This window comes from Schistocerca americana, chromosome 5, assembly GCF_021461395.2.
Source record: "Schistocerca americana isolate TAMUIC-IGC-003095 chromosome 5, iqSchAmer2.1, whole genome shotgun sequence".
Taxonomy (NCBI): domain Eukaryota; kingdom Metazoa; phylum Arthropoda; class Insecta; order Orthoptera; family Acrididae; genus Schistocerca; species Schistocerca americana.
In genome coordinates, this window is record NC_060123.1 from 551009196 (window position 1) to 551033564 (window position 24369).

Here is a 24369-nt window from a genome sequence, read left to right on the forward strand (position 1 = left end):
TTCTTGATTCGTGACTGCCAGGCGCAACAGACATTCCAAAATTATATAAAACAAGTTATGGCATCTAGATTTATATATGTTGAAAATACCTTCAAAAATATCGTAATAGACAGAATGCGTATGAAAACTGCTGCATAAATTGGGAGATGGAAAAGTGGTGTGGGTGCCAATTTCTATCTGACCAAAACAAGTATAACTGTACCAGAAAATTATTTGTTTTGAGGACTTATTGAAAGAAGGTCATACAATGGCGTATTGTCTGTTTTCAACAGTCGCTTCATAGGAATTGTTTATAATCTTAACTCAGATAAATTCATAATATTATAAGCCAAGACCGTTTCATATGAAACAGTGTATTTCATGTCCGATTTCGATAGTAAGTATCTGTCATCTTCAGGTTCTCAGCTCTCCTGGAAATATAATTACACATCAGTCTAGTCGACATACGGGAACGTCCTCCAGTTATAATAACACAGCTCCACACTGGTTTGTCAAATATATAAAACTGGCTAAATGTATTTGACAAACCAGTGCTCAGCTGTATTATTACAACTGGAGCATGTTCCCTGTATGTCGACGAAACTGATGTGTAATTATATTTCTGGGGGATCTGAGAATCTGAGGACGACAGCTAGTTACCGTCGAAACTGGTCATGAAATAAACTATCTCACTTCCGGAGATCTTGACTTCTTATATCAATAAATTGCCTTAGATCGCGCTACGGTCGCAGGTTCGAATCCTGCCTCGGCCTTGTATGTGTGTGATGTCCTTAGGTTAGTTAGGTTTAAGTAGTTCTGAGTTCTAGGGGACTGATGACCTCGGCAGTTAAGTCCCATAGTGCTCAGAGCCATTTAAACCTTAGATCGCCTCGACAACGCACGTAATTTGTCAGGAAAATTCGCGCAAAATGTTCATACGAAACTTGCTGATAGAATGAAATTTTTTACCTGTCCAGGACTCGAGCCTTCCGCGGTTAATGTTCAGTCCACTGAACTATCCATGTTCTTCTCACTATATGTATTACATTTCAAGTGTTCCAGTATCTCTCTCCTACTTCCCAAACCCCGAAGGGGAAGGTAAAGCCTTCAACTCCCAGTACGTCATGAACCTTCACTTTGTCGGATAGTTTCACAGAAGTGCGCACTAAGAGAAGAAAAAGAAATAAGTAAGAAAAAAAAAAAGATTCTGGCATGATTCAAAATGGCCTCCCGTGGTTTCCACAGAAGTGCGCACGGGTTGGACCGTGGACAGTCGCACACTCCCATAGTTCACTGAATCGTGTCGAATTGCTTGCATGACTCGATAATATCGTGATTCTATATTTCGGATATTCGTTCCATAAATTATATGTTTAAATGTCATCACAAAAGACCAAAGAAATTTTGCTACAAAGATGATCTTCTTCTAACTATAGATCACGTCTATACAGTAGATCACGTCAGTACATCTAGAACCATCATACGTAAGTAGTCTTACTGCTAGCTGTAGTTTCTGTAGATCTGAAACACTTCTAAAAAGCTCCTGCATTGCCTATGAAACTGCTCAAAACAATAAGTGGACGTTCAAGAGACATACAAACGACAAATATATACCCATAAAAAAGTAGAAATGTCTTCATAATACCATATCTTCATCAGCACGTTGCTTCATCTCGATAACATCACGTATCATTTCCATTCAATAACAAAGCATATGTGGACATGTGTTTACTTGAATTGCCTTGAATTGTTTTAGTGTGAGCACGCTGATTCAGTTGCTTTTATAAATTTACACTTTATTAACTTCTAAACATACTACATAATAATTTATTTTCAACATATGTCGAGATAACACATAAAGTGTATTTTTTCTTTTTTGCGGCAAAGGATCAAGTCCAGTGCGTAGGCTCGTTCAGAGACGAAACGCACTTTCGGGTACAGGGTGGAAGGAAACCACAATCCCGACCAGCTGTTCGCATACGTCATTCATGGAAAATGTTTCAGATGCCAAAGTGAATAAGGTACGGTAGGCGTTTGCAAGGAATGTGACAAAATCAGTGCATACGGCAACCAGAGAGTTTAAAATGCCACGATCTACAATACACAAAGTCTTGCATAAGAAGTTACATCTTTATATCTGCAAGGTGCAGCTACTCCAGGCACTAACGCCGACGGATAAACCAGAGCACGAATAGTTTCCAATATCTATATTTATAGCAAAGAAATGACTTTTTCTAAACGATTTCTTTCTCGATGAGTCAACTTTTCAGTGTAACAGACAAACTGGTCATAACGTTCGTATATGGGGCTCAGGGTACCCTCACGTTAAAAGTGAAATGATAAGACGCAACACAAAGGAAGGTCAGAGCGTCTCGCAGATATGGGCAGAATTGCCACTCTGGCCAAATCTGTTACAGCGAGTCTACCCTCAACAGCGATGTTTACCAGAATATGTTACAAGAACTTGCTGTGCCACAACTGAAACACCTCCAACCTTCAGCAGGCTGGGACAACACCTCACTGGTCCCTACATGTCCGTCAGTCTCTTGATGGAAAGTTTCGGGGTAGGTGGATCTGTCGAGATGGTCTGATTCGATGTCCACCGCGATCACCAGGCCTCACACCACTAGATTTCTTCCTACAGGTTTTTCATAAAGGATGAGTGCTACAGTAACTGAAGACACGCAGTCTCAATGCGTTTGAACATGTCGTCATGGAGTTCCTGGAGCGTACACGCAGAGAAATTTAATACTGGCTGAATACTGTCCATCCCACTAGGGGTGCGTACACTGATGTGAATAAACTTTATGAGTTACCTCGTCACAGGTTGGAAACCAGTTGTTATTATCTAGCATGGTTTTAAAGTTATTAAAGTCTAAAGCTGTAAAGACAAGTTATGGACACCCTGTATTTTGAAACGCTTGTCTTATAGTAATTCAGGAAAATTTCCACAGGCGATATACCAATGTGATTCAACTGTAACCAGCAGCTGAAGATTCATCGAGAGGGCTGTAAATGCATTGTTGCGAGGGAAATCGGCTGTTGTTTGTAAACATTATCCTTATGGAAAATAAAATGGGACGAGACTTGCTGTGAAGCGGTGGCCATTGTTACCACCCGGTGCGGAAGCTGTGATCCGCAAAATAGGTGTCGCCGTTATTTTGATGAGTTGCTCGATTGTAACTGTTGCAAAACTTCAGATGTAAGCCGAAGCAATAACGATGTGTTCAGCCGTTTTCAAACTTAAGAGCAGTCGACAATTTTCCATTTTACGTGCTGCGGGGCAACACTTAACCAATACTAAGACTTCCGTTGCAGTTAGGCCGTGCTCTCCTCTGTAAACAGGGCAATAATGCACCGAGAGCTTCGTGAATGCAAAAACCGCGAGCGACCCAATCTCCCCCACCGCTTCAACACAATGGCTATTTCGCGCTGCGCCCCGGCACGAAATAATCGGCTTTGTCGAGCCCTTAGATTTTTGCCCCCTTCCTGACACCGCCGCACTCCTCCTCCCCCCCCCCCCCCCCAACCGTGACCTCGCCCCCACCATACGCCCTCACCGCATTCTGCAGCGACTCATCTCTGAAATGGGCTACCGCTTTTCTTTTGTTTCGGAACAAAAACCGTTTAAACAGGGGACCCGGCACGTCTCGTTTATATCTATATATTTATTTAATACCTGCATCACCGATTGTTTGTGGCACTTCAAAATTAAATCCGACGGCTAAAAATGCTAGGAAATGCGTGTAACGCAGGTAAATTTAATGCCAGGAGAATAGGGGATTTTCCACCGCGGCCCGTACAAGGCTTTAACTTTTAATTCGCCCCGTTTTATAAAATAACGGGAGCTTTGTTCTAGGCTTACGGTTTTATTATCTAACAAAGGAGTTTAATATTTTGCCCACTGATGAGGCTAAGTGGAGGGTGGAGCAAGAAGCCTTAATGGTACAACTCCAAGTACCGTCGTTTCAGCTACCGCAGGAGCAGCTAACTTTGCGGTAAACACCAGTACGCAAAATCTTACAATACTAACATTCGTTACTGCAGTGCCGAAATTTATTGCTGAATATGTAACGAAACACGCAGAGCAGAATAACTCTCCTCTGCTATTTCCCAGTACATCAGCTATATACAGTATCGCTCAAAAGTATTTTGTAGGCAAAATAAATCCTAAAAACAAATTCTTTAGGAGGAAACTTTAAATGAAAGAAGTTAAGTGCCAAAATTTATAATGTGCACTTCATTTTCTTAGACATATTATACAATTATAATCATTGAATCAACAATAAAGCACAAGTCAACAAATTACATAAGGTCAAAAGTATTTCGTTAAAACCAACCAGAAGGAAAACGATAATGAAGTCTTGACTGGTGATGTTCTTGACTTAATAACTGGTTGCACAGCCCCTTGCGTGTGTTACTACAGCACATCTGCATGGCATAGAATCCACCAGTTTTGCCAATCGCACCTGGGGAATCTTCTTCCTCTGCTCACGCAAGTCTTACAGAAAAGCATCTTTGTTGGTGCAGTTTTGTTGGTGAACACATCTATCCAGCTCGCACCAAAGATGTTATATGCGTTTTATGTATGGACTTTGGCTTGTCCATTCGAATACCTTCTAATGAACTGCTACTAGTAAAAGAAAAAATATAATTAATTAACTTGACTTTTGACTGACACAGATAAGACAGGCACTGCATTTAAAACTCTTTTGATTTTTTGCCTAGATACACACATTTAAAAATTTATTACCTGTCTAATACAAAAATCTGTGACAAAATTTGACTATAGATGAACATGTTTTTTGTGGCTGCTGTAAGGAGAGAAGGGGTTACGTACAGGACGAGTTGGTTGTCGGAGGTTTCCGTATCTCCGGCTCTCACAGAACGCCAGACAAAATCGGAGAAAACTGCTACAACTCGCGATGAAGGCTCTGTCTCTTATGGCAGCTAAGATACGGTCGCCGTAAGATTCTCTGGAAACACTTTCAAAATGAGAAGGTTGAACACCAGTGGCAATATATCATCTTCTAACAAACTGGTCGCTTAGGAAACGTCTTTAAGGGGCTCCGGAAAGGCTCAAAATCATGAAAAGTTCAATTTTTACTTTTTTGCGTTTTCTGAATCTGCAGACTATTACCTTTTAATAGATATATAATTTATTCAATTCCGAAGACTACAACTATTTTTAATTTTTTTTTGAAATGTGTTCTACATGGGCGTGACCCACTGTGGCGCTGTTAAACTGCTGTTAAATGGTGTTATTATTAACGTCCGTGTTCATCAGGTACATTTTAGTGATGTGAGATAAAGTATGTGTTGTGGCTAACCTGTGATGGTTCAATATATATCGCTTGTGTGATTGTCGATTGTTTCATGTTTATTTACTCTGATTTATCTCGAAAATATTCGTAATTAATTCTGTTTCTTGAGTCTCTGTTTTGTTGAAGTATAATAATGAGTAAAAGTAAAGTTATTAGAAATCCTCTGAAGGCTTTTAAGAAAAGGAGAAATGTTGGAAAGCCAAAGGTATGTGTTATTACTGTAAACAATAAAGACGATAACCAAGTGCGTGAACCTAACCTCTCAAGTACACCTGCCCATAGCAGTCAAAGTGGGAAAGAAAATACTTCACAGAAGAAGCTTGGTTCAATGAGTGAAAACTGTGAATGTTTTATGGGCGAATCGGATGTGAATGAAATATTTGATATGTCGGTTCTCAAAGGAATTTTTCAAACTGTGTAAGATGTATTCATTGTTGTGAAGTTGGTCTGGAACTCTCCATAATAAAGCACGTAGGACTTGCTAGTGAAATACAACTGAAATGTGATAAGTGTTCATACATGACCACCTTTTGGAACAGTGTTGCAGTAACTTCAACTGAAGAAAATGGTAGCAAAATCTACGAACACAACAACGAGCGATGCTTGCTTTAGACAAGGAACGCCTTCGGGCTGCAGACAGGGCTGTAAAGAGTCTAGAAATACAAGCAAGAGTAAACAGGAGGAGGAACAAGAGGAAGCTGGAGGAGGAGTTTGCAGAGGATGAAGATAATCCATCCTATGGACCTGGAATGCACTAAAAAGTTAATCCAATCTTTGTCGGTCGATTCCCAAAACTTTTATTTTCTCATACTAATTACATGTTTCCTAAGGATCTTCCAAACATATTTGTTTCAAACTTTCAGTAAATGTTACACAGTACCTTCTGCATAATTTAACACAGCCTTTTTCCAAAAAACTGTATATTTTTGAATAAATAAATAAAAAATTGCAAAAAAATGTTGTGAATTTTCATTACAATTGAAAAAAATCATCTTTAATAACTGAACTAAAATTTTGTAAAATCCCTGTGTTAAGTTGTAGCCCATATTCCAATAAATAATCTGTAAAAAGTTCAACTTCCTACCTCAAATACTTTGTGAGGAAAGATGTAATTTATAAGCGTTATTTTAACATTGCAAGTATAGGGCGTTCCGGAGCCCCTTAACACACAAGCTGACGGCGTCGTTCGGACCGGGATAGTGGCAGATTCGCCCAGCATTGTTAATTTGCGAAGGAGTCACAATGCACTGTACTGCTAAAGTCATTAGTCGTTCTATGAAGGTCCGGGGATCCAACACTGAATAAAAGTTCGTAAACGATATTTACCTTCTTTGGCGATTACAAGTTGTATCTCCTTTGCGCTTCAAAATTACTTCTATATTCAAACTTAATCTGACCTCAAAAAAAAAAAAAAAAAAAAAAAAAAAAAAAAAAAAAAAAAAAAAAATGCCAATCGGCATTCCTTATCTCCAGCAATTGCAAAAAAAGCTTGATGCATTTTTCTTCTTACCGCAAAGAGCATTGTCGTCTCAATTACGGTAGTGCATCATCGCTGGTACTCGCAGCCGGAATACTACAATAATAATACATTACGTAGGGACATTGTTGCCCGACGAAAGTTTTCCATAACGCTGTGCCTCCACGTCCATTGCCTCACGGTGGGTAATTTTCGTCATTCCACTTGCTTCTCGCACCACGAACGAACGGTATCTCATCTGAGGAGAAGAAATTAAACTTGCTTGCACCACTGCATGGAATTTTCGATTACTTATCTCTTGTCCATTACGGGTACTACTTAGTTAACTGTAGTCCGACTTCATTATTTTTTCCACTTGTATGTTTTCGAGAAGGCCGCCTGCCATCGTGATATACAGGGTGTTACAAAAAGGTACGGCCAAACTTTCAGGAAACATTCCTCACACACAAATAAAGAAAAGATATTATGTGGACATGTGTCCGGAAATGCTTAATTTCCATGTTGGAGCTCATTTTAGTTTCTTCCACCTACGCCCAATGGAGCACGTTATCATGATTTCATAGGGGATACTCTACCTGTGCTGCTAGAACATGCGCCTTTACAAATACGACACAACATGTGGTTCATGCACGATGGAGCTCCTGCACATTTCAGACGAAGTATTCGTACGCTTCTCAACAACAGATTCGGTGACCGATGGATTGGTAGAGGCGGATCAATTCCATGGCCTCCACGCTCTCCTGACCTCAACTCTCTTGACTTTCATTTATGGGGGCATTTGAAAGCTCTTGTCTACGCAACCCCGGTACCAAATGTAGAGACTCTTCGTGCTCGTATTGTTGACGGCTGTGATACAATACGCCATTCTCCAGGGCTGCATCAGCGCATCAGGGATTCCATGCGACGGAGGGTGGATGCATGTATCCTCGCTAACGGAGGACATTTTGAACATTTCCTGTAACAAAGTGTTTGAAGTCACGCTGGTACGTTCTGTTGCTGTGTGTTTCCATTCCACGATTAACATGATTTGAAGAGAAGTAATAAAATGAGCTCTAACATGGAACGTAAGCGTTTCCGGGCACATGTCCACATAACATATTTTCTTTCTTTGTGTGTGAGGAATGTTTCCTGAAAGTTTGGCCGTACCTTTTTGTAACACCCTGTACATACCTGCTAAGCGACGTGTAACAGTCGAAACATGGTCCTTCATCCAATGTTTTACCTAAATCATCACCTATTGCCCGGACTGATTTTTTGAGATCAGCTATCAGTTGCCCCCGGATGATCCTATCTCCTTCTTCAGTGTTTTTTTTTTTTTTTTTTTGGGGACCGACCTCTTCGTATATTGTTGTCTATCGTTCCCCTTTTTTTTCTGAAGCCATGTCCAGACACCCTCAAGCTAATGGGAGAAGTCACACATCTTCACAACAACGGATTGAGTTTGTCCTTGACTCAGTGCTGTTAAGACAGTTTGCAATCTATTGAATATTCTTTACTTTTAGTCATTACTGTAAATATATAAAAATATTAAGAGTTGGATTAGCTTTTTCTAGTTAGATTTTTTGCAGTCCTCGATTATACATAATACTTACCCGAATGAACCCCTTGGAAACACTGTTTACGGCTTAAGTCCAAGCTTATCGGCACTCTGCAATCAATTCATGTAACCAGACCAAGTCAAACTAACTTCTGTCTGAGCAGCCGGGTTATTTTGATTCTGGGTATAGATTACTACGCTTACCAACCTACAACTAAAAAATACTTTAGGGCGATACTGTAAGTACTGACCGTCCAGGAATTTCTTGATCATGAATGCCTGGATAGCACGTTTGCTGCTAGGGAACATCTCAAACAATGTTACACCATTTTTGACGAAGTACGTTGTGGAGCTGTCACCAATGTTTTCACTTAGCTTCAAGTATTTATTGTAATTAAAATTTACAGTTATTACTTGTAGACGACAGTCTGCGATCACGTCATGAGTATTCCAGAAATGCGTCATTAGAATATCTTTTTCAGATAGTGTCTCTTCTCGTTTAAATCATCGAGGCAGTCTGTTCGTAGATGTGTCGTGTTGAAGACTCACCGCCAGTTACGATTCCTTAATTAAAGTCAAGAGCTTTCACAACTTAATGTGCTTAAGTACCTCACTCGATGACTTTTCTTTGGCCTACCAGTTTATTCTACATCCAACAGCCTAACTTAATTAAAAATCAGCTGATAATGACCTGTATGGTACACTGAAGAGTACCAAATGTTCAGCTGGTCTGTGAATCTGTACAGATAGATTTTATGATAATCAGAATCGCCACCTCGAGACCTGTACGTTTCAGCTATGTTGTTGCTACTTAAGTGGTACGTGAAATGTGTCAAATCGCCAAGGAGCTCACGATTTCCTTTAAAGAGTTTCCACCACATAGGAAAAAAGTTTTGAAAAAACCTAGGTTTTTGTGCGTTTCATACGATGATGACAATTGCATTCAAGCTATTTGTGTCCAATATTGCTCATTTATGTCACATGAGGTGTATGCAATTATAAGTGGCCTTCACACTACATATGTGATAAAATAAACTCTCAACTGTAACTGCTTCGACGAAATTATGTGTAATGGCTTATGGTCTTTAGAATGCAAATACCCATATGCGCTGTTACGTATCACAGAGAACTCTTACAACTTGCTCAACATTTATATTATGGAACAGTCTTACGCTTATTCTGCGAGGGAATGTCTCTTATTCTGTACGTGATCGTAACCGTAAGACCACTCAGATACATGAGCTTCGAAACTTCTCCTGCGTGTCTGGTCAATCCGCATCCAGTAGATTTCATCCAAGCAGTGAGGATATCTGCCCCAAAACCCAAACGTTGCTCATGTCTTTCTCGTATCAAACTCCACCTTCAAAAGGGTGCGTACTTGTGAGCATCTGTGTAGTTGGTGTGTGTGTGTGTATTTTCAGGTTTGGATGGTTTCATATTGTTTCCTATTTCTCCTATTAGACAGAGGTCTTGTGTTTACCAGACATGGATGCTTTTTTGTTGCGATATATCATAAAGAGCGTGCAATTAGTTTACATATTTCGTTTATAGCGTTACCACTATTTTGTGTCGCATCTAAGTGTGTTCCTGCCCTGTGTAAACTATTTGTCTTTCTCATAATAACAGGTATGTTTATATTATCACATGGAGGTCCCATGACATACTTACGTAATTGACTATGACGCTGCAGTTTGTAAAACCCGCCGCGCGGAGTGGCCGCGATGTTAGAGACGCAATGTCACGGATTGCGCGGCCACTCCCGCCGAGGTTCGAGTCCTCACTCGGGCATGGGAAACCAATGATCTCTGCAGTTTGGTCCCTTAGGAATTCACACACACAAATCGTAAAACCTCTACACATTTACAAATGGAGTAAAGCTATAGCCGGTTACTGAATGATCTTTGGAACCTATATTATAACTGTTTGACCTGTTTTGAAAGTTACAGAAAAAAAGGATCTTCATCTTTTCTCCATGGACGTGATTTTAGCCCAGAATCTCGTTCAGCCTTCTTAAATGTGATCAATGACAAAAATTAATGCATACAATGTAACATTTACGCTATTATATAGTGTAAGAAGAAACAGGGTCCTACGATTCACAACTGCTGCCCGAAAGGAGCTTTGTTGGAAATGACAAAATTTGAATCGCCACACGGTTGGGTTTTGATAAAGAATATTACAAACGTCACTAACCGTCGTCTGGGAAATATATTTGCAACCCAACAGAATGAGTAATTTCCACCTGGTAAAAACATAGAATTTCAGCATGATTCACAGCCTAAGAGAGTGACTGTAAACAAATTTATTGATGGCGTAAAGTATCGATTATTCAAACTAAAAATTCACAGGAAGCTCAAACTTCTCTACTGTGATAGGCTGCCAAAGATGTTCCAATGCTTAGAGCAAAGTCGAAAATGTGAAGGAAGTAGTTGAATATATACTGCAGGATTTTCATAGGTCTTATGAAAAGCTATTCCAATTTCCCAGTCATGAGATGGTAAATGACACTGAGGTGCATACTTTTCTAATTTATCACTCTTATGCATTATTTTTGACTTATTTGTCTTACTGTGGTAAATTTGCGGTATGTTACTTTATATGACATCTTATTAATGACAGGTGTTTTCATAAAAGCGTGGGAAACGTCAGAGTTTTGCAATTTGTTCATGTATGCACCATGTTTCAAACTGACGTTAGTTACCCTTTAAAAATAGCTTAACGCCATACTCTGAAGTGCTTATAGCAGAACAACTAACTTCTTACCATCCCAAACAGATTTAAAAACAATGTCGTCTGAATTTTATCAATGATCATCTTTTGATGTTTGCTGCCTTGGTATGTTAAAAAATTTGGGTGGCAGTCTTTACGTTGTTACTTTAGAGCATTTTATTATCAATTGAAATTAATTATAGAACAGTCTAGACCGCAAAGGCACGTTTATTAAAAGGTGACCGCTTTCGATCATCACATGATCACCTTCAGACCTTCAACCATATTCATGGACAATGGCTGCGCATGGAGCATGGAACCGCTGAATGACGATAGTAAACTTCGAATATTTGGCTCTCGTCAAATAATTTAATTTTGTTGTTCAGTTTGATTATCATCTGAGTGTTAAAAAACAAATTGAAAGAGAACAAACCACCAGAAAATCACCAGCCACAACAGAGAACCAAGAACACAAGTTCCAAACAGTCACATGATACCAGGAACATCCTACAAAGAGTACAGCATGGCACACACTAACATATAGTAACAAAAACGAACACAGGGTGGGAAACATACTGAAGAAACAAGGCCTACAAATATCATTCCGCACAAATAACACAGTACAGAAGAATCTAAGACCTAAGAACACCTCTGCAGACAAATTCTCCAAATCTGGAGTATATCAGTTAACCTGCAGTTCATGCCAGTCAGTCTACTTAGGCCAAACATACAGAAATTTCAAAACGTGGTACTCCGAACACCTCAGAGCCCTAAGAAGTGACAGTACACACTCCAATTTTGGAGACCTTCTAATACAAGAAAACCACCACCCAAAAAACATGGAGACTGATCTGAAGATCCTGAGAGAAACCAACAGTCTCTAACAAAAAGTCACGCTAGAGGAGAACTACCACATACCAAAAACGATAACACAGGGAAAGAGAGTCCTGAATGAAAATACAACACTGTGCAACAAGACACTGTTTGGAACACTCAATGAACTATACAAAAATGACCCACCTCTCTTTCCATCATATCTCTCTCTCTCCCTCTCTCTCTCTCTCTCTGTCTCTCTCTCTCTCTCTCTCTCTCTCTCTCTCTCTCTCTCTCTCACACACACACACACGCACACACACACCCACACACACACACACACACACACGCACGCACAAACACACATTCAAAATCAGCGCCATAACAAACACAAGGCCAACGATGAACAACTGAGCAACGACAATAACACAACATCTCTCACTCAGTGTGTTGTCAGAAGTATCTGTGCAGATCACATTTCACTACATTTTGTGTAAGTGCATGAGAGGTGAAGTAGTGAGCGGAAATTTGTGATAAACTGAGTGACAGCAACGCACGAAACAGCAACTGATTGAGACACCAACCAGGGACACGAAACACGACGGAAAATGTAAGTACAGAAAAGTACATAAACTCTACCCTCGAAACAGTGCTCCACAAATACGTAATAATTTTCTTAATGGCTAGTTTGCAGATGACATACTGTCATAGTGTCCAAACAAAACGAAGCAAATTACAAATATTGCATTTCTTAGGCCTACAGCAGTTAAATTATTACAAATGTGATATTGTACTGTACAGTAATAAAAATTTGACCCACAGAAGATGACACATTGGTGTCGAAACATGTCTGGGTAAATAAAAAAATAAAAATAAACTAATAGTGTCTGCATAAGGCTGATTTCTAAGAAACACCCAGTTTCTAAATCGCAAACACGGAAGAAAGAAAAGAGGAGCTTGAAACCTTAGTAAAATGAGTATCTGAAATATTATATTGTGATCGCTGAATTTCTCCAGCAATGTTTATAAAATATTTATTTTTGGGTGATGTGTGGCCGGTGTGTGGCCGTATTGGCTTCCATCCTGAGCTCCAGACACAGTAGCACTGCAAGCGTCAGTTGCCGTCTGCGTATCATGTGGCTGAGCAGGACTGAACGAAGCACTTAACTCTGACTGCTTGGCGTTCCTTAAGCCGTCGGCACACGGACCGTGCTGTCGAACGTTAACGTTGAGTGTGCCAAGTTCAACGTGCTGCTGAACGCTCACGAACGATGCGACTCGTGCACACGCTACGTGGGCCCCAACGTGGTATACGCGATCACAACGCAGTCCAGCGGCGGATGAGGGATGTTTCTAGTTCGTAAATCACACTGCTTACTCAACGGGCGCGCGTAAAATCTCCATGTTAGCTCTATTGAAACGCACATTTCCTCCTTCGTCCACGAAAAGGAAAGTACCATGTTCAATCAATAAGGACAAAGGCTTATAAAAGTTCCTTTACAAACAGTGCGGTACAATTTTGGAATACATCTCCGCATAACATAAACATTATTTCATCATTCCCACATTTTAGTAAAACCCCAAGGTCAGTCTTACTTGATCACTGTTCCTACCCAGTAGCAGAATCTCTGCAACATGTGAATTACGAAGCGTAAAAGAAAAAGGAGCAAAATATCTTTATACAAGTAGCGCAAGCTGTCCTGTAGATTAAGCCAATCGAACAAAGTCACCCCTCGAAACAAAGTGAACTTATATTTACGTAACATCAAATATTATGGCATACACTTATATTAAACTAATAATAAAGTATCAGAACCTAATAAAAATGCGAATGTTAGGAAAAAAAATTTGGAAGTGTTAAGACGTGAACCACCGCCCGAACAAAATCTCGTTATGGGACAGATACACTGCTCATTGCGCTAAGCAAACAACACGCACTGGGTATTTATTTATTTATTTAACCTGATCACATTAGGGCCATCAGGCCCCCTCTTACATCGGACCAGTGTTTCACACATGCAGCATTTCACGCATCAGAGTTACATCATGACAATAGTTTAAATAAGAAAATTTGATTGCTCTAGTCACAATATGATGAAAGATATGAGGGACAGTGTACATTTATAAGACAGTAAATGAGACAGAGTGTATGGAAATCTCTGCGTTTGTCTGCACGCAGCCAGGACAATTTTGCATATGCTGGTGAAATGTGATCAAAAAGTCGAACGCCACAGATACATCGGACGCAGGCATTCATGACCAATTCCAGACGTCGCGAGTTTTCCTGAGAGAGGCCTTGTGGGGTAATATCACTGTAGTCAATGATTGGGAGTATAAGCGCTTGTACTAATTTCTTTTTCAGATCGAAAGGGAAGAGTTTTTTATATTTTTGTAGAACATGAATGGATGCTGATGCTTTATTGCACACAACAGTTACGTGCTCTGTCCAATTTAGATTTTCATCTATTATTACTCCCAAACTCTTTGCTGAGGGAGAGAAGTTAATATTTGTTCCATTTAGGATAAGAGATGGTACGTAATCCCGATGTTTTGGGCTAATGAGCTTAGAGTGACCAACAAGTGCCGCTTAGGATTTAGATGGGTTTAGTTTTAGTCCTATGTCCTGTGCCCATTTAATCATCTTGTATTACCCCTTGCTACAAACGTTAATTATGCTACTAACTGAAATTTAATTACAACAAATTGTACCAAGAACAATGCGTTTTGGGTGGATCTTCAGTGTGTCGCTGCCTTCAAATAGCCTACTCTTATAATACGCAAGTTACAATAATTCTTTTGCCACGAATACGATGTTTCTCATTATTTTATTGCAACGAATCACACAACTAACAACGGGTTTTCCAGTGATTCTCAATTTACTGGTGCTCAGAAACGGCGTATATACATATAGGCTTGAAACGAATGCCAATATGGCGCCTCACAACTCTGTACTGAAGGGAGACAGCGCGCGTGTGACGTAGGTGGCGTTGTGACATCTCATTGGTCAACGCTCAGACGCTCGCTCAGAATATCTGACATGCCAGATATTGCTCTGCACGTTCAGAAAGACTCCCGAACGAGCTATTCCACGCTATGACGTCAGAAACTCGGCACGCTCAACGCTCAACGTTCGCATGCACGGTCTGTGTGCCGACGGCTTTACGTTCGTGACTAACGCCTTGAGCGATATTCTCGCACTATGAGCAGTAAAAAAATGCAAAAAGTGCCGCACAGAAGGAACACATCGCAGTATCTCATGTTCCAAAGCATACTGAAAAGTCACCCTGCCTGTGTAACTTGCTTTTGATTGCTCAGTTATGCCAACCTGCCGATCAAATTATTTGTTATCAACTTTTATTGGTGTTGCGTAACACCTTATTTTGCTGTTTTTGCAAATATCTCTCCCATAGCCTGTGAAAGTTCATGCCTTGTGGGCCCCTAATCTTTTGACCTACCCAGATTTATGGCTTGTTCATTGTACACTACTGCTCAACGTGCAGTCCCTTCTTCAACTACAGTAGCACTTGGGCAAGCCCTAGGAGCATCACTGTCTTACTAGTCTCTTTCTTTCCTATCTTTTGGTCTGCCCATACCTAGACACAATACAGCCTCACATTGCCATGGACCATTGCACGTAGAAGTGTAGATTTTTTTATAATTTTTATATATGGAACCTTAATAAGTAAATACGTCAGTGTACTATTTGTTTTTTCTCTGCGGCGAACTGTCTTCCCACAAACACGTCACAAACTTCACGACCTGTCTTCTACACACTAGTACTGCATCACTAGTAAGTGGACTACCCCTGCCAGTATAGGCTAACCGTTCTGCGATCAGTCGGCCGCACTTCATTAGACGTGCTGCCCAGGCGAAAATAAGCGTTAATGGCTGCTCTTACCACGTCTGCTTGGACGTTCTAAGTAACCTGAAAACATACGATTTATAATGGCTATAATTATTAGTCTACAAATGTTTTAAATACTGATGTAATGCTGTTGTTAGTCACCAACAGAAATATCTGAACCTATATCCCTTACAACCTGTATAGTCCTCATGCAGGCTATGCAGAAGGAAAAGAACAAAAAAGTACGCTCTAATTTCGATCAGCACTGTGCACGTTGGTTATGAACGGTCTGACAGATTATCGATGAATAATGTTCCGATTGTTTACCTCGACACCAGTTAAGCTCTGTTCAAAGACGTAGTGCCGGCCGCGGTGGTCTAGCGGTTCTAGGCGCTCAGTCCGGAACCGCGCAACTGCTACGGTCGCAGGTTCGAATCCTGTCTCGGGCATGGATGTTTGTGATGTCCTTAGGTTAGTTAGGTTTAAGTAGTTCTAAGTTCTAGGGGACTGATGACCACAGATGTTAAGTCCCATAGTGCTCAGAGCCATTTGAACCATTTTGAACCAAATACGTAGTGTAGGCGGGACCCCAATGCATTAATGAAGCGGTGATTCCAGTCCGATTTTCTAAATGTTACAGCAGAAGCTGTATGTATTTTCCAAATTGAAAACAAATTCTATTTTATTTTTCTATATACACATCTTATGCATAAAATAGGACTGCTATAATGAATTTTTGAATTTCGTTTCAATTACAGTTTCCAAAAGTAAAAATTGGGAAAAACTATCTTGTTCCTACATGAAGTGCATAGCATTTGTACGAAAGAAAAGCAATTAAGCTTAGTGAAGGTAGAGACTTCAGCACAACAGTTGATGGAACTCAAAATAACATTGTCTGTATTTTTCAGATGAAAAAAAAACATGGACTTATTACAAAACATCTGACGTTTCTCTACTTTTATGAAGACACTTGTCATTAATACGTAAGATGTCATATAAAGCAACATACTGAAAATTTAGTACAATAAGACAGACAATGCAAAAAGAGTGCATAAGAGTGATAAAAGTAATCACCTCAGAGTCATTGACCATTTCAAGACATGGCAAGTGAAAGAGGTTTTCAGAACACCTACGAAAATCCTGCGGTATATATTCAACCACATTCTCCACATCTTCCGACTTTGTTCTATGCACTGGAACATCACTGGAAGGGTAACACAGTAGAGACGTTTGAGGTTGCTGTGGCTTTTTGTGCTCTAATGATCGATACATTACGCCATTAATAAACTATTTTACTGTCGCTCCCTCAGGTTGTGAATCATACTGAAATTCTACGTTTTTACTAGGCGAACATTACACTTTCTGTTGAATTGCAAATGTAGTTCCCAGACGAAGGCTAATGGCTTTTCTCGTAACATCCTTTATCAAAATCCAAACGTATGGCGATTCAAATTTCATCATTTACAATAAGGCTCCTTTTAGGTACCAGTTATTAATCGTAGAGTAATTTTCGGCATTGATCAAATTTAAGTGGGTGAACGAGATTGCTGCTAGAATCACGTCCAGGGAGAGAATAGAAAGACACTTCTTTCTGTGACTACCAGAAGAGTTAGTCCAACAGTGATAATATAGGTTACAAAGATCATTCGTAATAGGTTATAACTGTAGTGCATTTGTAAAAGTGTAGAGTTGTTACGTACTGCAAGATCTAGGTCATTCACGAAAGTATGTTATGGGATTTTCAAGTCTAATAATACCTGTTATTACGAGAAGATTTAAACACAAATAATGTTTCTCAGACACGGCACAAGACAGTAGCGCTGTAAATAAAACGTTTAAACTGATGACACTCTCCTTAAAATATGTTTAAGAAAAGCATTTATGATGTATATACAGTAACTAGTGCATTTTATTTCTAATAGGTTGCAAATCTGAATTTAAGTGTGCTCTTTAATTAGTCTATCTAATACTTTAATTATAATTTTAATGAACTTTACTATACATTACTTTCAAGACCTGAAAAGTAAAAAAATTAAAGAACACCAGAAGGACCGCTTTGAACTTCCTCTCTATGACAAATCGTATTTTGCTCTATCACTACTTCTGGGTACTACAAGGTTGGTTAAAGGAAAACATGGTTGATATCTCTCCCTCAGAAACTCTCCCTTTTCAATCCGGTTATATAGTTTGTACCAAAACGCCCATCCTTAAGTTCTGTGAGAATTACTGAAACAACCTGGACTCCACGTTGAATAGTAAATAGTATATCCTTGCCGATATCATACATGGAGGAACTGTATAATTAAATTCTTATCTTCATTAGATATCACTCCGTGAGTGTCTGTTGTATACGGTTAAATCCTCAATGCTTTTTGTCGTAGCACTGAATTTCTTTGTTGGTTTTAAAATTTTTTGTTCATAGCATTATTTTTTTCCTTTATTGTTATCCCCATCAGGGTGAGGGTGGGCTGGGAACGGAGCAATGCCGCTCTTCAGCCGTGAACATTAATAAAGAGAACTTTAAAAAATTTAAAAAATATATTTTTATAGTTAACAAACACGTTGTTCATAATGGACTGGTTTTTCAGGGCTGCGATTGATTAGATACAATTGCTGGTAAAAGGCTACAGTTTCTTTTGTTCATATTTTACCAAGAATACGCACTTGGATGGTCATGCCATCAAATGAATGACCTTATTTTTACATCGTCGAACAGGCTGTGACATACACGTGTGTTGTCTATTCGGCAGACAGCACTGTCGCAGGGGGGTTACGTGTCGTTTAAGCTGGTGGCGATGTGTTAGCGTTATTTTCTGCACCTAAGGAATTTCCGCACTCATTATGTATGTGGAAGTTGAACTTAGTGCATATCTGGGCGACTATATTTACTCCTCGCTGCCACAAAGAACTCCATGTGTTTTCCAGTACTCACTTTTCAATGTTTACAAGCCTTACAATTTAAAGCTGTATATTACACAGAGTCTAGTCGTATGTCAAGCGATGCCTCAAAGATATGAAGATTTGTTAATGTTATTGATTATTGGTTCTGCATAACAGTGAAGTAGTCGGAAATCCTTATTTTCTTATTTTAATTTACAAAACGAAAAAAAATACTGAAATCAGTTACGTGGACGTGCTGACTTTGGCAAGTTAATATTATTGTATCATCTAATTAATACATTTACTAACATTATTTTCTGAAAATTACAAATAAAGGTGGGCTATATAATAATTGTTCACTCATTGTCGGTATCACATTAACACGTCTGGAAAAAGATTCTTAAGGAAATAGATTACGTTAGATTTAAAATCGCTAAAGCGGACAACTATATATTGATGTCTTAAATTAAAGTATTATTATCTTTTTCAAAAAGTTAATTATGACAGATTTAATATATAAATGGAATGCTTCACTTTACTGGCATGGTTCTGTTGAATTCTGATTACATGAGTGAATGACATTATTACATCTGTGCTAGGCTGGTTGACAACTGTGGCTATTTCCTAAAACTGCTTGGCAATTCACAATCAGATGCATGACTTACTTATAGGCATGAGAGTTTTGTTTCATAATATGACGATCGCTGGAGTGAATGCATAGCAGAAAACAAGGGAGCATCAGGACAGAATAAAGGAAAGGGTACAATACTTTTGTTATATTTTATTTGTTTCATTTTTTGTTATTATCTTTTTTTAAGTCTCCTTCCGGGGATGTCCACAGCAGACAGACGGTGGAATGTCCAGGTCGTCGTCTCGTTCAGCTAAGGTGAAACACCCTATAATTAGGTGTCCATCATGTGCTTTATCTTCTCACACCCTGTACACAGCTATGGTATGGAGGTCGCGTAAACAACGATCCCAAGCAATTCGCAAAGAGCGAAAAATATGGCGACTTGCGCCGTAAAACCATGTAATTGCTCGTTAAATAGTGCCAAAAATCTAACAACCCTGCAGCGCTCTCACCAAACACCGTGGCGTTATGACGAGTAGCAGGATAGTAACTGATGTCGGGATGGATCTGTTCGGTGGGCTCTACGGACTGATGCGTCCGTCGCAGCGACAATATCAACATGAGCCGTGTGAGGAGCCAGCAGTCGGCAGTCGCACCACAAACGAAACGGTGTATGTCTGTGTCGACAGCGGCGCATCTGGGGCAGAAAAATCCTCGGCAAAGATGTATGGTGTCGGGTGGGGACGCATCTTGAACACCCTAAGAACCATGCGACCGCTACGGTCGCAGGTTCGAGTCCTGCCTCGGGCATGGATGTGTTGTAAGAGGTCCGAGCAGATGTAATTTCGATGTATTGCTCATGCGCTGCCTGCGATATGCAAGGTGTCTGACCAGAGAGCAGTGTTGACTGCAGTAGGAACTGTGTAGCTGTAGCAGTTAGTTGTTGCTAGTCTGGAGTCTGTTCTGGTCTGGTATGGTGTATCGTGTTGGCTGGCCCGGTCGCGGTGCAGCGATGCCGGAGCCTGAGTATTATTGTATAAGGTAAAAAGTAGCCTCGCGCATATGTAGTAATGTTATCTCGAGTCGCACGTAAATGTTTTAAAACTCTCGTAATAATAATCTTCCTCATAAAAAGTAACTTTTAACAAACATTCATTTCAATTTAAAGAATTTACTAATTTCTCCCATCCATGATCATCCCGATTACTGCAATAGAAAAAATCAGTTGCTTCCTTTCATGAATGACAGATAGGTCGGCCAGCATTGCACAGAGCTGTGCCGGAAAAATTTATTGTAAGAGCAGATATATCCGGTGACTTCATTGAGGTAAGAATTTTTTCTTTTTTTATTCAAAATGATCTTTCAGGGCCATGACGCAGCACTGCAGTCGTCCAAAATTTACCAGGTTAAATTCACAGTGAATTATTGAAAAGTCATAAGTGAGCGACAATTTAACTGAGAGGTTAGTTACATTGTATTATTACCAGGTTACTGAATTTATTTTTTATTGGGATGTTATACTGAATGTGAACGATATAATTATAATTTTTACTGTTGAGAGACTTAGGAATTTTTCTGTTTTGAGGTTACGCTAAATGTGAATGAATTTTGAGCTTAGATTAAATCAGAAAGAATTTTGTGTGGAGGTTAATGTGAAAAGAATTTTGTAGGGAGGTTATAAATGTAAATATATTTTGTGGGGAGGTTACACTTGGCGACAACCGGCCAGGATCGTATTTCTTTGTGAATCTCTGAGAAGTAGTCATATATCTGCTCTTATTTACTTAAATGTAGTTTGCATCTGGCGCAATGCATTTACTAATTTGTCACTCTTTCTTTCACAGATCATCGGCAATTTATTGCTCTTTGTTGTAATTGTGTTTGTTCCATTTTTGCTTTCTCTTTGTTTCATTTTGTGCTTAATTTTGATTTGTGAAAAATGCCGCGAAAAACTGTTAACAGTACATCGCGATGTGCAATGAGTGAAGTAGCCGACTCGAATAATTTGACCGATAATACTTGCGACACTCAGTGTAATAATGATAATCCTCCATTTACAGACAATCAGTGTGTACCGATCACTAATATTGATTTTGATCCTAATGATGAGCAAACAAATGCAATTATGTCCAGAGTAAATGTAACAATTGATGACGCGACACGTTCCGTTACAATGAACGCTGTCCAGTTTGACACGCCTAATTTGCAAAATTTACGTAGTGAACAGATAATTGTTTCTACCGAAGGTGAACAATATTCACAAAACATGTCAAGTTTATTTGATTCCGGTGTAGTGACCAACAGTGCACATTCAATTGGCAAACCTTTTCAAGAATTACAGAATGACCAAATGGTTACAGTAAACGTGACAAATTCAGATACATCATCACACAGCACTGAGAATAGAGTAGGTAATGTTGGCATTGATCAATTTATGGCATTATTGCTACAAATTAATCAATTGAACGAACAACTTAATGAAAAACAAGACAACCTTAATGAAAATTTCAGTTGAATGAAAAACAAGACAACCTAAATGAACAGAACAGACAACTTAGTGAACAGATTACAGCCGTTGCCGCGCAATGTCATGATACTAAAGAACAATTACGTGAGGAAATTAAGGCTTGTGCTATGAGCAATAGTGAAGAAATTAGATCTGTGGCTCAAGAATTAAGTAATACACATGCAGGCACAACTAATTTACTTAGAGACGAAATTAGTGCAGTCGCTAAACAATGCTCTGAAAACGCAACACAGTTACGCGATGTGTTTAAATTAATGTCAGCAGAACTTTCACGCACACTGGATGCGAAAGTAGACGCGAAATTTGACCAACAGAACAGCCAAATTGACGAACGTTTTAATCACCACCTACAAAACAGTGAAACGCGTTACCGTAAATTCATACAGGAACAAAATAAAGTAAAACGACAAGTCATGGAAACAATTACCGCACAGAGACAGGAAGATAAACGCAAATTGTTTACGAAAGCAAAAACATACGTAGACAACAACATTGCTACAGTATCGGAAGAAATCAAACAGTTGAACACTGCATTGCATAATGAAATCTCCGATCTTAAAATAAAAACAGACACACACACATTAGACTTTCAGACAATGACCAACAGACTAAGTTGGAATTAATACAGGATCCCGATGCCATCAAAGCAGACGTTAAAAAATTGAACAAAACCACACGTAAAATACAAAAACAAATTAATGCTTGTGACACTAAAAACGATGATCAGGTAAAAGCACTGACTGAAAAATATGATGAATTGGGCAGTCGCATTGATGTTATCGAAAATAACAATGACACCAAATCAGACGATACGTCACCAGTTTCGCGTAACCGAACACCCGAATTCCAAAATTTACAGCAGACGATCAGTGAGATAGGTTCGTCCAGTAATACATTACGTAGAAAATTGTCATCTTTACAGTAAGAAGTGACGGAGATGAAAAATATTTCAGCCTTTAACACATCACAGCATACGCCACTTCCCAAACATTTGTCACACTCACACAGCCAGTATAACTTAAGTAATTTACAGAGACCACGCAACTTAGAATGCGAAGAGACACAGACAAACAGATTCTCATGCAATCCTGAACCTGCTAAGACATACAGAGACGATAATTTTCATTACAAACACTTTCTATCCGTGAAAAAATTTAAGGTATTTAAAAATGACAGAACACAGATTCACCCTTTTGACTGGATACGACAATTTATTTTTGAATTTTCACCGGCATTGCCTGTAATGCAGAAACCAAAAATTATTTGCAGCGCATAATAGGCCTCAGGGGATTCATTACACTTCGATGAATATGTGCCGTAGCGTGCACAGGGCCCCGAGCCGTAGTAGTGCTATTTCATCTTTAGTTTTCTGCGCTGCTGCCTTCTTTTTTACTATCCTTTATATCTATCAAAACAGCTCTTCAACTATCGATCTATCTAGAATTAAGAATGAGTAAAGAAAACCTGATATGACAAGTTTTACCGAAAGTGACATTTTTCATTAGACATTCCAGAACTACCAGCGTAATTTTAATGAAAGACGTAAGTGTAATCATCAGTATGTACAAAATATGCAGCTATCGCAGACGCATTTTGGCAACAATAGAGGGTTTTCCCAACAACAGCATCAAAACCAGCCGGTTAGCATACCTAACCAAAAATATAATGTGCAAGGTCAACCAAGCTTTAATGTTTCGCCGCCTACACATATAACGTCGGCTCCGCCAAATAGTAACTCACAGCAACAAGGAAATCACTACGTACAGAAAACACATCATTTCAATTCCTATCGCAACGCGCCGTATAGAAATGACTATCATGACAGACGTAAAAGTAATGAGCACAATTTTCGGCGTACGTTTAATAACAGTCGGTCTTACCAGCAGCAGAATCAACCACAACAACAGATAATCATGAATGAACCAGACAGTAGGTATCATCCGGAACCTAATACGCCAGGAAGAAATAACAGAACAGTACAAATAGTTGAAATGCCACAGCATCCTCCCGCAAATAACAGTACGTCAGAAAGAATTTGACTAGATACACCACAGGTTGCATCTTCCAGCAACGTTAACACTACTTTTGACACACAGAATCTTGTTCACGAAAATGTTATTAGTTTTGACGACATCCGATACACACTTTTGCATGAAAGACAGAATCACGACATTCTTATTGCAGAAGCTAACTGGTCCGAACATAATCTGATTCTGGAACAACTGTTGCAAACTTTTCGTGCACAAGGACTCACAGTTAATCTTAGCAAATCACACTTTGGCAAAACTTCTACAAAATTTCTTGGACATGTAATTTCAGCAGAAGGCATTGCGCCTGACCCGGAAAAACTTCAAGCTTTAAGTGACATTACCGTTCTTACGACGAAGAAACAACTACGCAGCTTTTTGGGTTTAATTAATTTTTTTCGTAAATTTATTCATTACTCTGCTTTAGACACCCTAGATTATGTCAATTGACGGGTAAAAACACTATTTGGTCCTGGGATAGCCAAGCACATTCTGAATATGTCAATCTGAAACAAGATTTGTTGAATGCACCACTTTTATCACATCCAGATCTTACTAGAAATTTTTCCATTGCCACCGACAGTTCCAACACCGCTTTAGGCGTACATATTTTTCAGGAAATTGAAGAAGATGGTTCTACAGTAATTAAAAACATCGCCTTTGCCAGTCGCATTCTGTCAC